Source organism: Polyodon spathula, chromosome 37 (genome assembly GCF_017654505.1).
Source record: "Polyodon spathula isolate WHYD16114869_AA chromosome 37, ASM1765450v1, whole genome shotgun sequence".
NCBI lineage: Eukaryota > Metazoa > Chordata > Actinopteri > Acipenseriformes > Polyodontidae > Polyodon > Polyodon spathula.
This window is the reverse complement of record NC_054570.1, coordinates 4,451,822-4,468,433: the sequence shown is the minus strand read 5'-3', so window position 1 is coordinate 4,468,433 and position 16,612 is coordinate 4,451,822. Positions and strand designations below refer to the sequence as shown.

The 16,612-nt window shown below is 39.3% G+C and overlaps 1 protein-coding gene across 5 annotated transcripts in view; it reads right to left on the bottom strand.

Moving 5' to 3' along the window:
* LOC121304288 (NACHT, LRR and PYD domains-containing protein 3-like) overlaps nt 1-4,300 on the bottom strand; it is a 50,491-nt gene extending 46,191 nt beyond the window's left edge. For all 5 annotated transcript variants that reach the window (XM_041235331.1, XM_041235330.1, XM_041235332.1 and 2 more), the window contains exon 1: nt 4,202-4,300. The gene's annotated coding sequence lies outside the window, so the exon portion shown is untranslated. The remainder of the gene's footprint in view (nt 1-4,201) is intronic.
* Nucleotides 4,301-16,612: the final 12,312 nt, after the last annotated feature.

Genomic DNA, 16,612 nt, shown 5'->3' with positions numbered 1-16,612 from the left:
ACCATCAAGACAGCCTTACACGCCGTGGAATGCAGCATCTCTGGACAATATACAGTATGTTGTTTGTCTCCCACAGACCTTGCCATTCACAGAGATAGAAAAGGTCTAGGTATTAATGTAATTGTCATAGATTGGCAACTGTAGTTGCCACTGGGCTATGAAGAGTTAAAGAGACATGGCAAACCATGGTAATCTATGGTATACACCATACCAATGGGAAAATAGGGTACAAAACATGAAATTACTTGAGCTAACCCTTTACACTTACAGCACCAGTGCACTAATAGGACTGGCACTGTAAAATAATTTGCTATTTCTGGACCAGCATCAGTGCAGCATCGTTGCTGACAAACAAACAGAATTCGGATTGAATGACTGGTTTGCTTGCTGTAGCACAATGGGATTCCCTCTGAACTCCAAGGCACCACTATCAAAATTTAGAATACGTCAAACAGATTAATAAAGCCTAACAAAATAGTCTAATCTTTTTTTTTTTTTTTTTTTTTATTTTGTCAGTAACATATCAACAGTATTTATAGAATATCACAAAATAAGAATTATCAACTTGCCTGAAAATTTGATAAGGGATCATTGAGATATGTATAAAAATAAGTGTATCATATAGATGGATTAAAAAGATGCACAGAAACACAAGACAAGCAAATAATCAAGCTAAAAAAAAGTGAGATTCCCACAAACCAAAAAAGTTCACTTTATTAGAAAAACAGAAACAAAAGCAAATGCAGAAAAACTTCAAGTATGTGTCCATTTTCACAAACGGGAGAAATGATTTGAAAAAACCTATACCAAAAAGCACAGATCATATTTTGGAATGATAAAATGAAGACTATCTTTTGTTTGTTGAGTTGTGCTTTCATACATTCCCTTTTGACAAAACATGTGAAATAATTTGAAATAATTAAAATATTTATTAAGACATTTAAAACTTAAAAGGGTACATACCACAGCTGGTTAGGACTTTGGACATTATTAACCCATCTTCGAATTGCCATACCTCATCGGAAAGCTCTCCCAACGGGGTCAACTACTCTCTTACTCTGCCTTACACCCCAACACTGAACACAGAGATTACGTCATCTTAGTCTTCCAAGCACACATTTCTCCAGCGTTGGGGGTGTTTTGTAATATATTAAATATCTCGCGATTCAGATCGTGGTTGGAAATAGCAGAAAATGACTGTGGTTGATTTCTCAGACGGTGTCTGAGTCTACAAAGAGTGTGCCGGTGAATTCCAAAGCATTTAGCAATAGTTTGCCAACTGAATCCAAGGGATGTGCAATCGTTCATTTGTTCTCGTGGAAATGCAGTATCGAGGACGACCCACAGCCCCAGTTCACAGTGCAAGACAGAGCGGTCTGGTTTCATATTCATTTCGAGAAAGACGAAAAGTGTTGTAAATCATTTGTAGAATACAAATAAGTTCTTGTGTATGTTCCGGTTGACCAGTGAAAGAATTGCGCACAGAAAGCATTGAACTTACTATTCTTGTGTGGTCTTCGAGGTCTCTGTGTAGACGCTCCAAAATAATGATTTCATTGTTGAAGTTGTGCCTTGTTATTTGTTCAAGGCAAAGGAGTACCCCATTAAAGTAATTCAAAATGTCCTCTTCATTGCTTTTCACATGTTTTGTCAAAAGGGAATGTATGAAAGCACAACTCAACAAACAAGACAATCTTCATTTTCAGGGGGAAAAATATTCTACACCGTTACTAGCAAAACAAAGGCCTTGACTTTCAAATAATTGTTATAATTTTTTTTTTTGCCAATTTTAAGAGGCAGTGTATGAGATTTCACTATGCAGTGTATGAGGTTTCAAGATTTCAGTATGTAGTGTATGCCATTTCACTGTGTAGTGTATGAGATCAGTGTGTAGTGTACGAGGTGTCAGTTTGAATTATGTCCATAACGGCGCCTCATATTTAAAACTTTTTAAATATAAACAAAGGGAACTGATGTTATTTGGACCTTTGCGATTCAGTGCCCGAGTGGTTCTTTTCTACTAAACTGTGGGTGCATTACCACATTGCCACTCAGTACAAGCAGCCCAAAATGAATTCTGATGATACATTTAATTAACAAAAAAAAAATCTGCACAAATTACAGGAGCATAGGAGAACGCAAATTAACTTTGTACATCAGACTTAAAACAGACACGTCCATCTAATGACTTCAAAACTGCCTTTTCATCAGCTGAAAGCAGTCTCGCTGGGGACAGGGTAAAAGCCAGGACACAGAACAGAATTACAGAAATACAGAAAAATTATACACATAATACAACTAAGTGAGAAAAACATAACCCTATTGAAAAACCCACCTTAAACCACCCCGTCTGGGTAATAAAACTCTCTCTCTCTCTCAATTTTTATTTGAGCAGATCCATATTTTGAACATTGTTTTTATCTTTTCTTTATAGTGGAATATAGTGAGGCCTTCTTTCTGCTTTGCAGGGAAGGAGGTGATAAAGTAACAGTATTTTCACAAGGAGAACAATTGCAAAGGTCTAGAATTGCTGGGAGCCCCGAACTGTAACAGTTATATGTGATTAAAATAATAACAACACATGTATATTGTTGCAACAGTTTAACAACATTTATTTTTTCACAACTTCTTGGTTCTTTCAATGAGAAAATGTCTTTAAACATATTTAAACATATCCATATATGTACCTACTGTATATTTAATACAATATGGGCACAATGCAGTGCAAAGGCAAACAAACACACTACCCTACAGCTACGCAGTTTACAACATGTAATGAAAAATGAGCAAACAAAACAGTTCAGATTTTAATATTACACAAGATGACTTCAAATACAAACCTTGATGCTTTTCCCATTTTCTTCAAAAAAATCAATTCGTTTTTATATTGTGTGTGTCATATGCATAAATAAATAAAATAAAACCAAATAAAATAAAATGAACAAACAGTTTGTTTTGTTTTTGTGTCTGTGTTTAATTTGGTAAACTTCTGTCTTGTCTAGTGCTGTGTGTATGTGTCTGAATACCAGAGAGAAATTAAACAATGCAGGCCTATTTTGCTCTAAATGAGCTGCTGCTGTATGAAACTATGTTACAGTATAATGCCTGAACCCTTGAGATAATGCATCGAATTGAAGGATTTGGCTGAAACTCTGTAACTAACAGACAGCACTAGTTTGTGCAATATGAGAATTGAAATTGTGTTCTAAATAAATGTGATTATTTTACATCCCTGGCATTTTGATTGTGTGTTTGTGTTGTGCTTGGTCAAGACCTTACCCTCCAGCCCAAATAAAAGAACCTGCTGCAAACAACCTAAAATCTTTAACTTAATCTGAAGGTAGTGCCTTCCTTGGCGTAGACACCTACCAGAAATTACACTGTAAACCCCGTTTAGCCCTCGTTACAGTATGATCTTTATTGCCAAAAAGTAGCGGGATGTTCTGTCACCAACGATGCACTTGCTGCTGAAGTCTAATTGAATAGCTTTCAAATGTGTAGCCATGCACAAAACCTGTGATTTTTAGTCAATGTGCATGACTTTTCGTATTAGAAGGCTTTATAGATTAGAACCGCTGGGGGTTCTTTGGGAGTTACAGGGTTCCTTATTAACCCTTCGAGACTTCAACGTTTATTTGTGGCGGTTTAAAAAGGTTCTTTGTACACTATTCGGAACCCCTGAAATAGGGTTTCGAGGAATAACTTTTTCAAGAGTTTAATCAAGCTGTTTACTGCACGCAACGAGCAATGAAAGGTCGGTTCGGTGGGTTTTTTCAGTGGTGCTGTGTTGTTCTCACTTAGTTGTATTATGTACATAATTTTCGTCGTCTTTGCACCTTCGGAGCTTTTTGGTTATAAAGACAAGGTTCTGGGTCGGAACGGGTTAAAGCGCATTATTATTCGTTCCGGCTTTTACCCCACCCGTCTGGCGTGTATTCTTAATGTAATTCTTCCTGCTGGTTTTAAAATATAAACGGAGTTACCCTGAACTGGGACCTCGACAGACAGTGTCGGTGAAAACCAGTTTTACCCGAAAACGGTAACGTTTACTTATTTAAACAGTTATTTATGACAGACAACAGAGGGCTGAACCAACACTGAGGTTAGCGCTGTTAAAGGAAGTCCACTATCAGCCCTTATTTGAACAAGTCTCAACATTGAACACTCAAAAATGTAATTATTATAACACTAACGTGCTTACCTCCTGTACTTCAGCATAATCTTGGAAGTTTTGTTAAGTTTGTGTTGGATTTCCTGTGTCCTGTTCAAAGCTCAGCTGAGTTTTCAGAAATCAGCTTGTTCTGGGGCGGAGCGAATTTTTTCCTTCCGATTCGTCTTTTGCGAAGGCGGGTCTAAAATGTTTAATGGATTGATTGGTCAGATTATTTGACAGCGTCTGGGGAAAGACGAGGAGGAATTCAGATCTGTCTTGCTGTTGGAACCACCGACTGACAGGAAAGTAATGTGCAAGATTATTTGAAAAATATTGTTTAGAGTTATATAAAATATTGTATCGATCTACCAAGTCAGAAAAGGCCTGAGCAGGTCTGTGCTCTCCTGTCCCGAGAGCAGGTCTGTGTCCCTCCTGTCCCGAGAGCAGGTCTGTGTCCCTCCTGTTTTGGGCAGGTCTGTGTCCCTCCTGCCCCGAGAGCAGGTCTGTGTCCCTCCTGCCCTGAGAGCAGGTCTGTGTCCCTCCTGCCCTGAGAGCAGGTCTGTGTCCCTCCTGCCCTGAGAGCAGGTCTGTGTCCCTCCTGCCCTGAGAGCAGGTCTGTGTCCCTCCTGCCCTGAGAGCAGGTCTGTGTCCCTCCTGCCCTGAGAGCAGGTCTGTGTCCCTCCTGCCCTGAGAGCAGGTCTGTGTCCCTCCTGCCCTGAGAGCAGGTCTGTGTCCCTCCTGCCCCGAGAGCAGGTCTGTGTCCCTCCTGCCCCGAGAGCAGGTCTGTGTCCCTCCTGCCCCGAGAGCAGGTCTGTGTCCCTCCTGCCCCGAGAGCAGGTCTGTGTCCCTCCTGCCCTGAGAGCAGGTCTGTGTCCCTCCTGCCCTGAGAGCAGGTCTGTGTCCCTCCTGCCCTGAGAGCAGGTCTGTGTCCCTCCTGCCCCGAGAGCAGGTCTGTGTCCCTCCTGCCCCGAGAGCAGGTCTGTGTCCCTCCTGCCCCGAGAGCAGGTCTGTGTCCCTCCTCCTGAGAGCAGGTCTGTGTCCCTCCTGCCCTGAGAGCAGGTCTGTGTCCCTCCTGCCCTGAGAGCAGGTCTGTGTCCCTCCTGCCCTGAGAGCAGGTCTGTGTCCCTCCCCTGTGAGCAGGTCTGTGTCCCTCCTGCCCCGAGAGCAGGTCTGTGTCCCTCCTGCCCTGAGAGCAGGTCTGTGTCCCTCCTGCCCTGAGAGCAGGTCTGTGCCCTCCTGCCCCGAGAGCAGGTCTGTGTCCCTCCTGCCCCGAGAGCAGGTCTGTGTCCCTCCTGCCCTGAGAGCAGGTCTGTGCTCTCCTGCCCCGAGAGCAGGTCTGTGTCCCTCCTGCCCTGAGAGCAGGTCTGTGTCCCTTCTGCCCCGAGAGCAGGTCTGTAACTTTTATGGATGTCTGCCTTTTGCACATGGAAATTTTACTTTGTTCTTTGCTGTTCTTCTAGGCCACGTATATCAGTATTGTCGATCAAATGTGTAATGTAACGTAATGCAATGTAATTCGGTTTCCAGTCAACATGGTAAAGATATAAAGGGGACATAACAAAACAAACCTAGGAGATGACCCTGTGAGCAGGTCTATGTCAATTCAGAGTAACAAGGTAATTCAGTTTTAAGGTTATTCTACAAAGTCTTTGAGTAATGCACATCAACAGAGTAATGCACACCATTCATTTGTTTTGTAGCATGATCAGTAGACCATGTGCTGTTTTAACAACACAATGCTTTCTCCTTTCAGAATATTAATCATATTCACTTTTTTAAAATTGCAAACAGTAGGATATTTAATGCACTAATTGATGTTTCATCATATTTTTCTTGTAGGTGAAGAAAGCACAGTCATAAATGGACAGAGTGGAAGCATTGCGGACAATGGTGTTACAAACGCAGGTCTGACCTGCCAAATCAGTACAAGCAACAGGGCTCTGTTTTGCTCACTATGTGTAAATAGACACTAATATGAACAATTGAAAAGTGGACTGGATTATGGTGGCTAACATGCCAGGCCAAAGTGTTTCAATAACCTTGTATTCATCTAAAAGAGTCAAACAAAGTACTATATCCAAAAAACTTGCACTCAGTATAATACTGAATTGAAACACAGACCACGGAACATTGAATGAAATAAGAATTGCTGAGGACTGTAATTTCTTTGTCCCATCATAAAATCTGCAAACTGAAAACGACTGTCCTTACTTCCTGAAACCGGTGGGCCCATTGGAAGCTACTTTCAGCTACCAGGACTGGAATGGATCTTCAGGGCCAGACATCATCAGCTTACAAAACTGGTTATAAAAAATGCCTACAACTCCTAGAGCAGCGTTTCACAGTCCTGGTCCTGGGACCCCCTGCCCGGCTGGTTTTTGTTCTAACGAATCTCTGTTACTTAATTGATCCCTCAATTTGCTTAATTAAACTTTTTTAAATGGTTTTGCATGCATATTTCAAGTTACTTAAAACAATTTTAGTTACCAAGTCAAAAGCTCTGGTTAGACAAATAAGTTCAATTAGGGTTTAATTAAGTAACGAGGGCTCAGTTGGAACAAAGACTAGCAGAACCAGGGTTGGGAACCACTGAGATAACCTGTTATTTTTCTGTGTTATTGACCCAAATATTTTGAAAGGCCAGTTTTTATAAGGACCATAATAAACTGAAATACACTTTAATATTGTTGTTGTTTTCTTTTTTTTTTTTTTAGTAACCTATATCATTGCTTCATTGTAGTGCAGATGAATTGGTAGAAAGAACTGATCATACAATGACGTTTAGAAAGTAGGATACAGTTCATTTTTAATGGTTAGGCAATTATTGTACCAGACACCTAAATGGTACTACAAACTGGAGATAACATTAAAATTAACATTAAAAAGCCAATAGGAGAAACACCAGGGAAACATTTGACGTATACAGTACAACATAGATTTATTATCGTAATCAGAATAGAGCTAAAACACCAGCTCTTGAGAGAGACAATCCAACAGTGTTTGTAGATGCCTTAAAATCATCAACAGTATAAAACCTTAAGTGTTAAATTAGTCTAGCTGGCTAATTAAATAATTGATTCAATTAGCTAGTTAAGAACTCTGGTAGAACGAAAACCAGAAGACCCTGCAGCCCTCGTGGACTGGAGCTGTACACCCCTTACACAGTGTACTGCTGTTTGCAAAGATATAAAGTGAGTGCTGGTCGTATTTATATAACCCCAACAAGTCAATATTTTATTTAAAAGAAAGCACCCCAGATGTATATGTATCCTGCAAGTGCAGTGTAACAAAAAACAAAAGTAATTGTATATGTATGATGTAATGAGATAGGCCTGTAGGTTTTACAGCTAACTGGAAATCTCCAGCTTAAAATAAAGAGAAAGGTCTAATTAAGCAGATTATTACTCTTAGAGTTTGAGTAAACAGTTGAGCGGTCAGTTGGAATGAAACCTAGTTGACCTCTACTGCTTGAAATCGTGTACAGCTGGCCGGACCCGTGTTTAAATTGATCCAATTAAGCAAATATAATTCTGTTAAGACCTTTGCGAGCATGAAAATGAATTGGCAGCCCAAGACACTCACCGTCTCCATCACTATCTTTTAGTATAGTCTTCCCTTTTGTAACCTTTCTTACGTGGACAAACATGGAGTTTTTCGTGTTTTTTTTTTTTTTTTTATGTGAATGGAACTGACTACAAGCAATCCTGTATGCTTGCTCCGATTTATGCAACTCTGTAGTCTCAATGCAACGAGAGGATTTGCTCCACTCAAGCAGTTCTGTGAACATTTTCTATAAATTGAGATGAGGTCTAGAAGTGGTTGGGATGAATGAAGTGTTTTCTGTTTCTTCCACTGAGTCATCAAGTACAGTTTGATCAACATTTAGCATTTTAAAATCATGTTGACAAATACACTGTTTCCCAGAACTGCTTGCATTACAAGAATAACCAGTTTTCATGTTGCAATTCTCCATAAAAATTGACAAGTTTTCACAATCAATAATATATGAAGTGTTTTCTATGATCAACATAGCCAACTTCTTTCTTATGTCATCTATGGACCTACCCTTCATTTTTAACACTAAACTGCAAAACAAATGCGCTAGCACAGATTCTCAGAGAATGGAAATTAACAAAAATTAACAAACAAAAAAAAAAAAACGAGGCAGTCTTCCCAGCGACAGCGAGTGGAAGCGACAGCGAGTGGGAGAAGTACAGCGTGGAAAAGTACAGAGCAGTTTCGAAGCAGTTTGAAAGCAGGTTGACGGCTGCAGAAGAAACTAAACTTCAAAAAAAAAAAAACCCTCAACATGGTCTTCAAGCCAGTAATCTGTGACACCTGCTTGATGTGGGAAATCCGAGAAAACCCAGCGGAGCTAAACCAAGTGTGCGTAAAGTGCCGCGCGATCCAGGACTTGCATAAACTAGTAAGCATGCTAGAAATGGAGCTGGAAGAAGTGAGACAGCAACAAGATCTTGAGGAACTGGCACACCCACAATTCATGGAAGTCTGCATCACCCCTAACAGACTGAAAGCCACCAGGGAGATAGAAGGTCAGAACAGCTGGGTTCAGGTAGGCAGAAGCAGGGAAAAAAAGAAACTTCGTCAAACACAACCACCAGAAATCAAAACAACCAACAGATTTGAGTCACTTCAGAATTGTGATGAGCAGAACCAACAACAAGAGAATGAAAGGAACAACATCCAGGACCCTATTGACAGTGGTGACAAGACAGTAAAAAGAAGGGAGGTCATGATTGTTGGGGACTCCATATTGAGAAACACAGCAAGTTCAGTTCGCAGTTTGGACCCCCTTACTACAACAGTGTGCTGCCTTCCGGGAGCCTCGGTCAAGCACATCACTGAAAACGTGGACAGGCTCCTAGAACGAACAGGAGACGACCCGGTAGTAGTCGTCCACATCGGTACAAACAACATTGGAAGAGACAGACCAAAATCCCTGCAAAACAAATTCAGAGAGCTAGGAAGGAAATTAAAAGAGAAAACCAAAACTGTGGTATTTTCTGGTATACTACCCGCACCTTGCAAAGGACCATATGGACAGCTGGAAATAATAAATCAAAACCAATGGTTGAAGACGTGGTGCACACGGGAAGGCTTCACCTATCTTGATCATTGGACCACTTTCTACAACGAGGACTATCTGTATAGACGGGATGGACTGCATTTAAATAACAAGGGAACTAGTCTACTTGGAGAAAAGATCCTCGAGCAGGTTCGGAAGCATTTAAACTAGAAAGGAAGGGGGGAGAAATCAACAAAAAAACAGAAGGGAGACCGCATCAAAACAAGAACAACAACTCAGGTAAGACAACCATTAAATGTATTTATCTAAATGCTAGAAGTATCAGAAACAAAATTCTAGAACTTGAAGCTACTGCACTAACAGGTAACTATGATGTGATAGGTGTTACAGAAACGTGGTTGTCTGAGAGTGATGGGGACGAATATAATATTTGTGGGTATACACTGTATAGGAAAGACAGGCAGGACAGACGAGGAGGAGGGGTAGCGCTATACATAAGAAACAGTCTTGAAGCCCAGGTGTTAAACCTGGACAAAGAAAATAAAACCGAATCAATATGGGTCAGAATAACAGACAAAAATTCAAAGGGCATAATAATAGGAGCATGCTATAGACCGCCAGATTCAGACGGTGAGCAAAATAATCTGTTATACAATGACATTAGAAATGTGTGTAGCAAAGGAGAAGCCATACTAATGGGGGATTTCAACTTCCCCCAAATAAAATGGGAAAACCCGGTGGGTAGCGCGAAGGATGAAATAGAAATGGTGGAAATGACAAATGACTGCTTCCTAACACAATTTGTGAAGGCACCCACTAGAGGGGAGGCATGCCTTGATTTAGTCTTTTCAAATAATGAAGATAGAATAACTAAAACAGAGGTCAGAGAACCACTGGCAAACTCAGACCACAACATGGTCTCATTTGAAGTGTTTTTTAAATCCTCAAAAGTAAAGACTAAAGCTAAGGTTTACAATTTTAGAAAAGCAAACTATGAAGGTATGAAACAGAGACTAACAGAAGTAGATTGGAGTAAAATAGAGAAAACACCCACAGAAGAAGGATGGTTGTTCTTCAAAAATGTAGTACTAGAGGCGCAAAACAATTATATCCCTAAAGTAGACAAATCTAAATGTAAAACTAAATTGCCAAAATGGTTTAATAGATCAATTAAAAAAAATATTCAGCGAAAAAAGGCACTTTACAGAGCATTAAAAAAGGACCAAAAAGAAAGTACACAGAAAGAGTACACAGAACTGCAAATGCAAGTCAAAAAGGAAGTTAGAAAGGCCAAGAGAGAAATAGAAATGAACATTGCTAAGGGAGCTAAAACCAATTCCAAAATGTTTTTCCAATATTACAACAGCAAGAGAACATTCAAAGAGGAGATTAAATGTTTAAGAGATACAAATGGCAAAATCGTAGAGGAAGAAAAAAAAATAGCAAATATGTTAAATGATTACTTTTCACAAGTTTTTACAAAGGAAGATACTGACAACATGCCCCACATGTCATCCAGTTCCTATCCAGTTTTAAATAACTTTAGCATAACTGAGGCAGAAGTGTTAAAGGGACTAGGAGCTCTTAAAATAAACAAATCCCCTGGGCCGGATGAGATCCTCCCAGTAGTACTCAAAGAAATGAAAGAAGTAATTTACAAACCGCTAACCAAGATCATGCAGCAGTCTCTTGACACAGGGGTGGTACCGACAGACTGGAAAATTGCAAACGTAATACCGATCCACAAAAAGGGAAACAAAACTGAACCAGGTAACTACAGACCAGTAAGCCTGACTTCTATTATATGCAAACTTATGGAAACTATAATAAGAGCCAAAATGGAAAATTACCTATATGGTAACAGGGTCCTGGGAGACAGTCAACATGGTTTTAGGAAAGGGAGATCGTGCCTAACTAACTTGCTTGATTTTTTTGAGGATGCAACATCGATAATGGATAATTGCAAAGCATATGACATGGTTTATTTAGATTTCCAGAAAGCTTTTGACAAAGTCCCGCACAAAAGATTAATTCTCAAACTGAACGCAGTTGGGATTCAAGGAAACACATGTACATGGATTAGGGAGTGGTTAACATGTAGAAAACAGAAAGTACTGATTAGAGGAAAAACCTCAGAATGGAGTGTGGTAACCAGCGGTGTACCACAGGGATCAGTATTAGGTCCTCTGCTATTCCTAATCTACATTAATGATTTAGATTCTGGTATAGTAAGCAAACTTGTTAAATTTGCAGACGACACAAAAGTAGGAGGAGTGGCAAACACTGTTGCAGCAGCAAAGGTCATTCAAAATGATCTAGACAAGATTCAGAACTGGGCAGACACATGGCAAATGACATTTAATAGAGAAAAGTGTAAGGTACTGCACGCAGGAAATAAAAATGTACATTATAAATATCATATGGGAGATATTGAAATTGGAGAAGGAATCTATGAAAAAGACCTAGGAGTTTTTGTTGACTCAGAAATGTCTTCATCTAGACAATGTGGGGAAGCTATAAAAAAGGCTAACAAGATGCTCGGATACATTGTGAAAAGTGTTGAATTTAAATCAAGGGAAGTAATGTTAAAACTTTACAATGCATTAGTAAGACCTCATCTTGAATATTGTGTTCAGTTCTGGTCACCTCGCTATAAAAAAAGATATTGCTGCTCTAGAAAGAGTGCAAAGAAGAGCGACCAGAATTATTCCGGGCTTAAAAGGCATGTCATATGCAGACAGGCTAAAAGAATTGAATCTGTTCAGTCTTGAACAAAGAAGACTACGTGGCGACCTAATTCAAGCATTCAAAATTCTAAAAGGTATTGACAGTGTCGACGCAAGGGACTTTTTCAGCCTGAAAAAAGAAACAAGGACCAGGGGTCACAAATGGAGTTTAGAAAAAGGGGCATTCAGAACAGAAAATAGGAGGCACTTTTTTACACAGAGAATTGTGAGGGTCTGGAATCAACTCCCCAGTAATGTTGTTGAAGCTGACACCCTGGGATCCTTCAAGAAGCTGCTTGATGAGATTTTGGGATCAATAAGCTACTAACAACCAAACGAGCAAGATGGGCCGAATGGCCTCCTCTCGTTTGTAAACTTTCTTATGGAAACAATTGCATGTCAAGCTAGCCAGGTCAACTACATGTTGGTTTGAGCCAGACTGTGAAGGAATCAAGCATTTACCAAAGTCATCAATTGTGATTTCTTATCTAACCTATTTCATAGCAGTTGCTGCAGCTAAAGAAGCATCTTTTCCACCACTTCTGATGCGTCCAATTTCAGTTAAGTGATCCAGGTAGCAAAAAAATATAAAGAAGTATTTTTAGCTGTATGTTTAAAAGAGAGTTCTGAGTCTGGAGTGTCTAACTCCATTCTTGGAATGCCACGTAGTCTTCAGGTTTTCATTAACTTTTTACCCCCAGAACTTCAGCCGTCCAGGACTGGAGTTGACCACTCTCTCTCTCTCTGAGTAAACAGTTTGTCTTTGTACCTTTCAGTCTTGAACATTGCTGCAGAAAAGCTTAAACAGCTCACCCACTCACTGATTTGATCTTCCTTTTAAAAACTGATACTTCAGGAGTCAGAAAGAATTTAAAACAAGAAAAGTAGTTTTTGGCCTTTTAACTTCTTTTCCAACCACCAAAGACAGCAGGAGACAGGAGTCAAATTATCTTTATATAAGTTAAGTTTCTTGGGCAATGAACATTACATGTAAAAAAAAATATTGCCTGCAAGAAAAAAAAAATCTGAGCAAACAGCAGAGGTGTTGCTACAGTAAAAAAAAAGAACATTGCCAGATTAACCTGATATTTCTATAAAAATACAATTCCAAAAGTACTCAGGGCATACCTGTTTAATCCAACAGGTTAAGCAATGCATAATGTACCTGGACTTTCATTTCAAACAGAATATACCTTTCAGCCTTGTTGTTTGTCTCAATGTTCTGGTAAAAAAACCTCAGTCCAAGTTTGCCCAGAATTCACCATATGGCAGCCAGTACACTCTCGGGTACTGGGTGACACGACTGCTTCCCAAAAGTGACTCAAGTTGCATTTAATGCAGACAACTGAATGGAATTCATCCAAATAAAAAAAAAAAAAAATGCACATCAATAAAAAAGCAAAGGAGCTCGTTACCTGCAAATACTAAATGACTTCTAAATAACATGAAGTTTTCAAACTATATAATGTTCAATTATTTAAAAAAGACTATACATACATCTCAGATGTGTACATGTAAAAAGCAGCTATGTTTAAATAAAGCGACCAGCCATATAAAAATATGTTACCTAAACAAAGTACTGAGTTAATATTTACTGGTAACAAAGGAAGAAAAAATAAATAATAATAAAGTTGTAATCTCTTTAATCTGTAACAATCTTTTTTTAATTCATATTAAACTGTTCCGATTGTTCAGGAATGTAAGTACAGCAGGTATACAGCTTTTACAGCAGCTGTGTAATACCTCAGATTTAACAAGTTGTATCCTATTTATAAAGTAAGAATAGGGTTGCTCCAAACTTCAAAAAAAGAAAGGTTTGTAATTTCTCATTAGCAGGGGTGTCAAAGTTTTGATTTGGTCCAGGCCTGGAGTCAGTACTGTGACAATAAATATTCCCAGTGCATGTAAAGCAGGGACATAACATCTCAGTGAGTGAGTTACTGAAACATACCACTGTACAGTGCTTCAATGCAACCATTGCTCTGATGACACGAGTTCTATTATCTTTCGACAAATGCCCACCATCTTTCTTTACCATCTGTCTGTGTATTGCCTGTGAGTATTATACACGAATTACTGGCTACAACTGAGTATATAACTATTTGTAGGAAACATTTAGGAAAACAAAACAGAATTTTTGCATCTGGAAAGACTTTACGAACAGCATTGACTTCTTTGAGGTCTCTGTCAATCATCACAAACCTAAAAGATTTAAAAAAAATAATAATTTAAACCACTAACTTTGTGTTTATAGAAAGAGCATGCTGTACATGCATGTGTGTGTGTAATTTTCTCTCTCTCCTCATATATATATATATATATATATATATATATATATATATATATATATTAGTGCTTATAGAAAGTCTACACCCCCTTTCAAAATGTTCACCTTTTGTTGCCTTATAGCCTGGAATTAAAATGCACTAAAATAGTATTTTTTTTCAATTTATCTACACATCCTACCCCACAACTTCCAAGTGAAAAAAATATTCTAGAAATTTGTAGAAAATTAATTAAAAATAAAAACTGAAATAGCTTGGTTGAATAAGTGCCCACCCCCTGTGTAATAGCAATCCTAAATTAGCTTGGGTGTAATCAATCGCCTTCAAAATCACACACCAAGTTAAGTGGCCTCCACCTGTGTTAAAGCACTCCACATATCTGGCCTGTATGGTAGGGGTTAAGAAGGAAGCCATTACTCAAGAAAGCCCACCTTGAATCCCGTTTGAAGTATGCAACAAAACACTCAGGATATTCTGTAGCCATGTGGCAAGAAGTTTTGTGGTCTGACGAAACTAAAATGTAACTTTTTGGCCTAAATGCAAAGTGTTATGCTTGACGCAAACCCAACACAGTGCATCACCCAAAGAGCACCATCCCTACTGTGAAGCATGGTGGTGGCAGCATCATGTTATGGGGATGTTTTTCATCGGCAGGGACTAGTGCACTTGTCAGGACAGAAGGGAAAATGAATGGCGCAAAGTGCAGAGAAGTCCTTGAGGAAAACCTGCTGCCCTCTGCAAGAAAGCTGAAACTGGGACGGAAGTTCACCTTTCAGCATGACAGCGACCCAAAGCACACAGCCAAAGATACACTGGAGTGGCTAAGGAACAAAAAGGTAAATGTCCTTGAGTGGCCCAGTCAGAGCCCCGACCTAAATCCAATCGAAAATTTGTGGCATGACTTGAAGATTGCTGTCCATCAGCTCTCCCCAAGGAACTTGACAGAGCTTGAACAGTTTTGTAAAGAACATGGTCAAATATTGCCACATCTAGGTGTGCAAAGTTGGTAGAGACCTATCCCAACAGATTCACAGCTGTAATTGCTGCCAAAGGTGCTTCCACCAAGTGGGGGGGGGGCGAGACTTATCCAGTTATGATCTTTCAGTTTTGTATTTTTAATATATCTTTTTTTCTCAATACATTTTTTTTCCCCCCTTAACAGTGTGGAGTATGGTGTGTAGATAAGTGGGAAAAAAATAATCATTTAAATTCATGAAACTCTGAGGCACTGACACAACAAAATGTGAAAAAAGTTCAAGGAAGTATAGACTTTCTATAAGCACTGTATAGATCAGAAAAAATACCTAAAAAAGTTACAAAAGCATAAGAACATAAGAACATAAGAAAGTTTACAAACGAGAGGAGGCCATTCGGCCCATCTTGCTCGTTTGGTTGTTAGTAGCTTATTGATCCCAAAATCTCATCAAGCAGCTTCTTGAAGGATCCCAGGGTGTCAGCTTCAACAACATTACTGGGGAGTTGATTCCAGACCCTCACAATTCTCTGTGTAAAAAAGTGTCTCCTATTTTCTGTTCTGAATGCCCCTTTTTCTAAACTCCATTTGTGACCCCTGGTTCTTGTTTCTTTTTTCAGGCTGAAAAAGTCCCTTGGGTCGACACTGTCAATACCTTTTAGAATTTTGAATGCTTGAATTAGGTCGCCACGTAGTCTTCTTTGTTCAAGACTGAACAGATTCAATTCTTTTAGCCTGTCTGCATATGACATGCCTTTTAAGCCCGGAATAATTCTGGTCGCTCTTCTTTGCACTCTTTCGAGAGCAGCAATATCTTTTTTATGCGAGGTGACCAGAACTGCACACAATATTCAAGATGAGGTCTTACTAGTGCATTGTACAGTTTTAACATTACTTCCCTTGATTTAAATTCAACACTTTTCACAATGTATCCGAGCATCTTGTTAGCCTTTTTTATAGCTTCCCCACATTGCCTAGATGAAGACATTTCTGAGTCAACAAAAACTCCTAGGTCTTTTTCATAGATTCCTTCTCCAATTTCAATATCTCCCATATGATATTTATAATGTACATTTTTATTTCCTGCGTGCAGTACCTTACACTTTTCTCTATTAAATGTCATTTGCCATGTGTCTGCCCAGTTCTGAATCTTGTCTAGATCATTTTGAATGACCTTTGCTGCTGCAACAGTGTTTGCCACTCCTCCTACTTTTGTGTCGTCTGCAAATTTAACAGAGCGACAGCGAGTGGGAGAAGTACAGGCGTGGAAAAGTACGAAGCAGAAAGGAGAAATTGCATCTTGAATGGCTTTAATCAGAAAACAGAGGACATTGGGGAAACACAGCAGCAGCTCAAAGTCAAACAGCCGCGTGTGTTTTTCTGATAACAAACAAGCTGAAACTCGGAGCAGCTGATTCAAATTCAGCG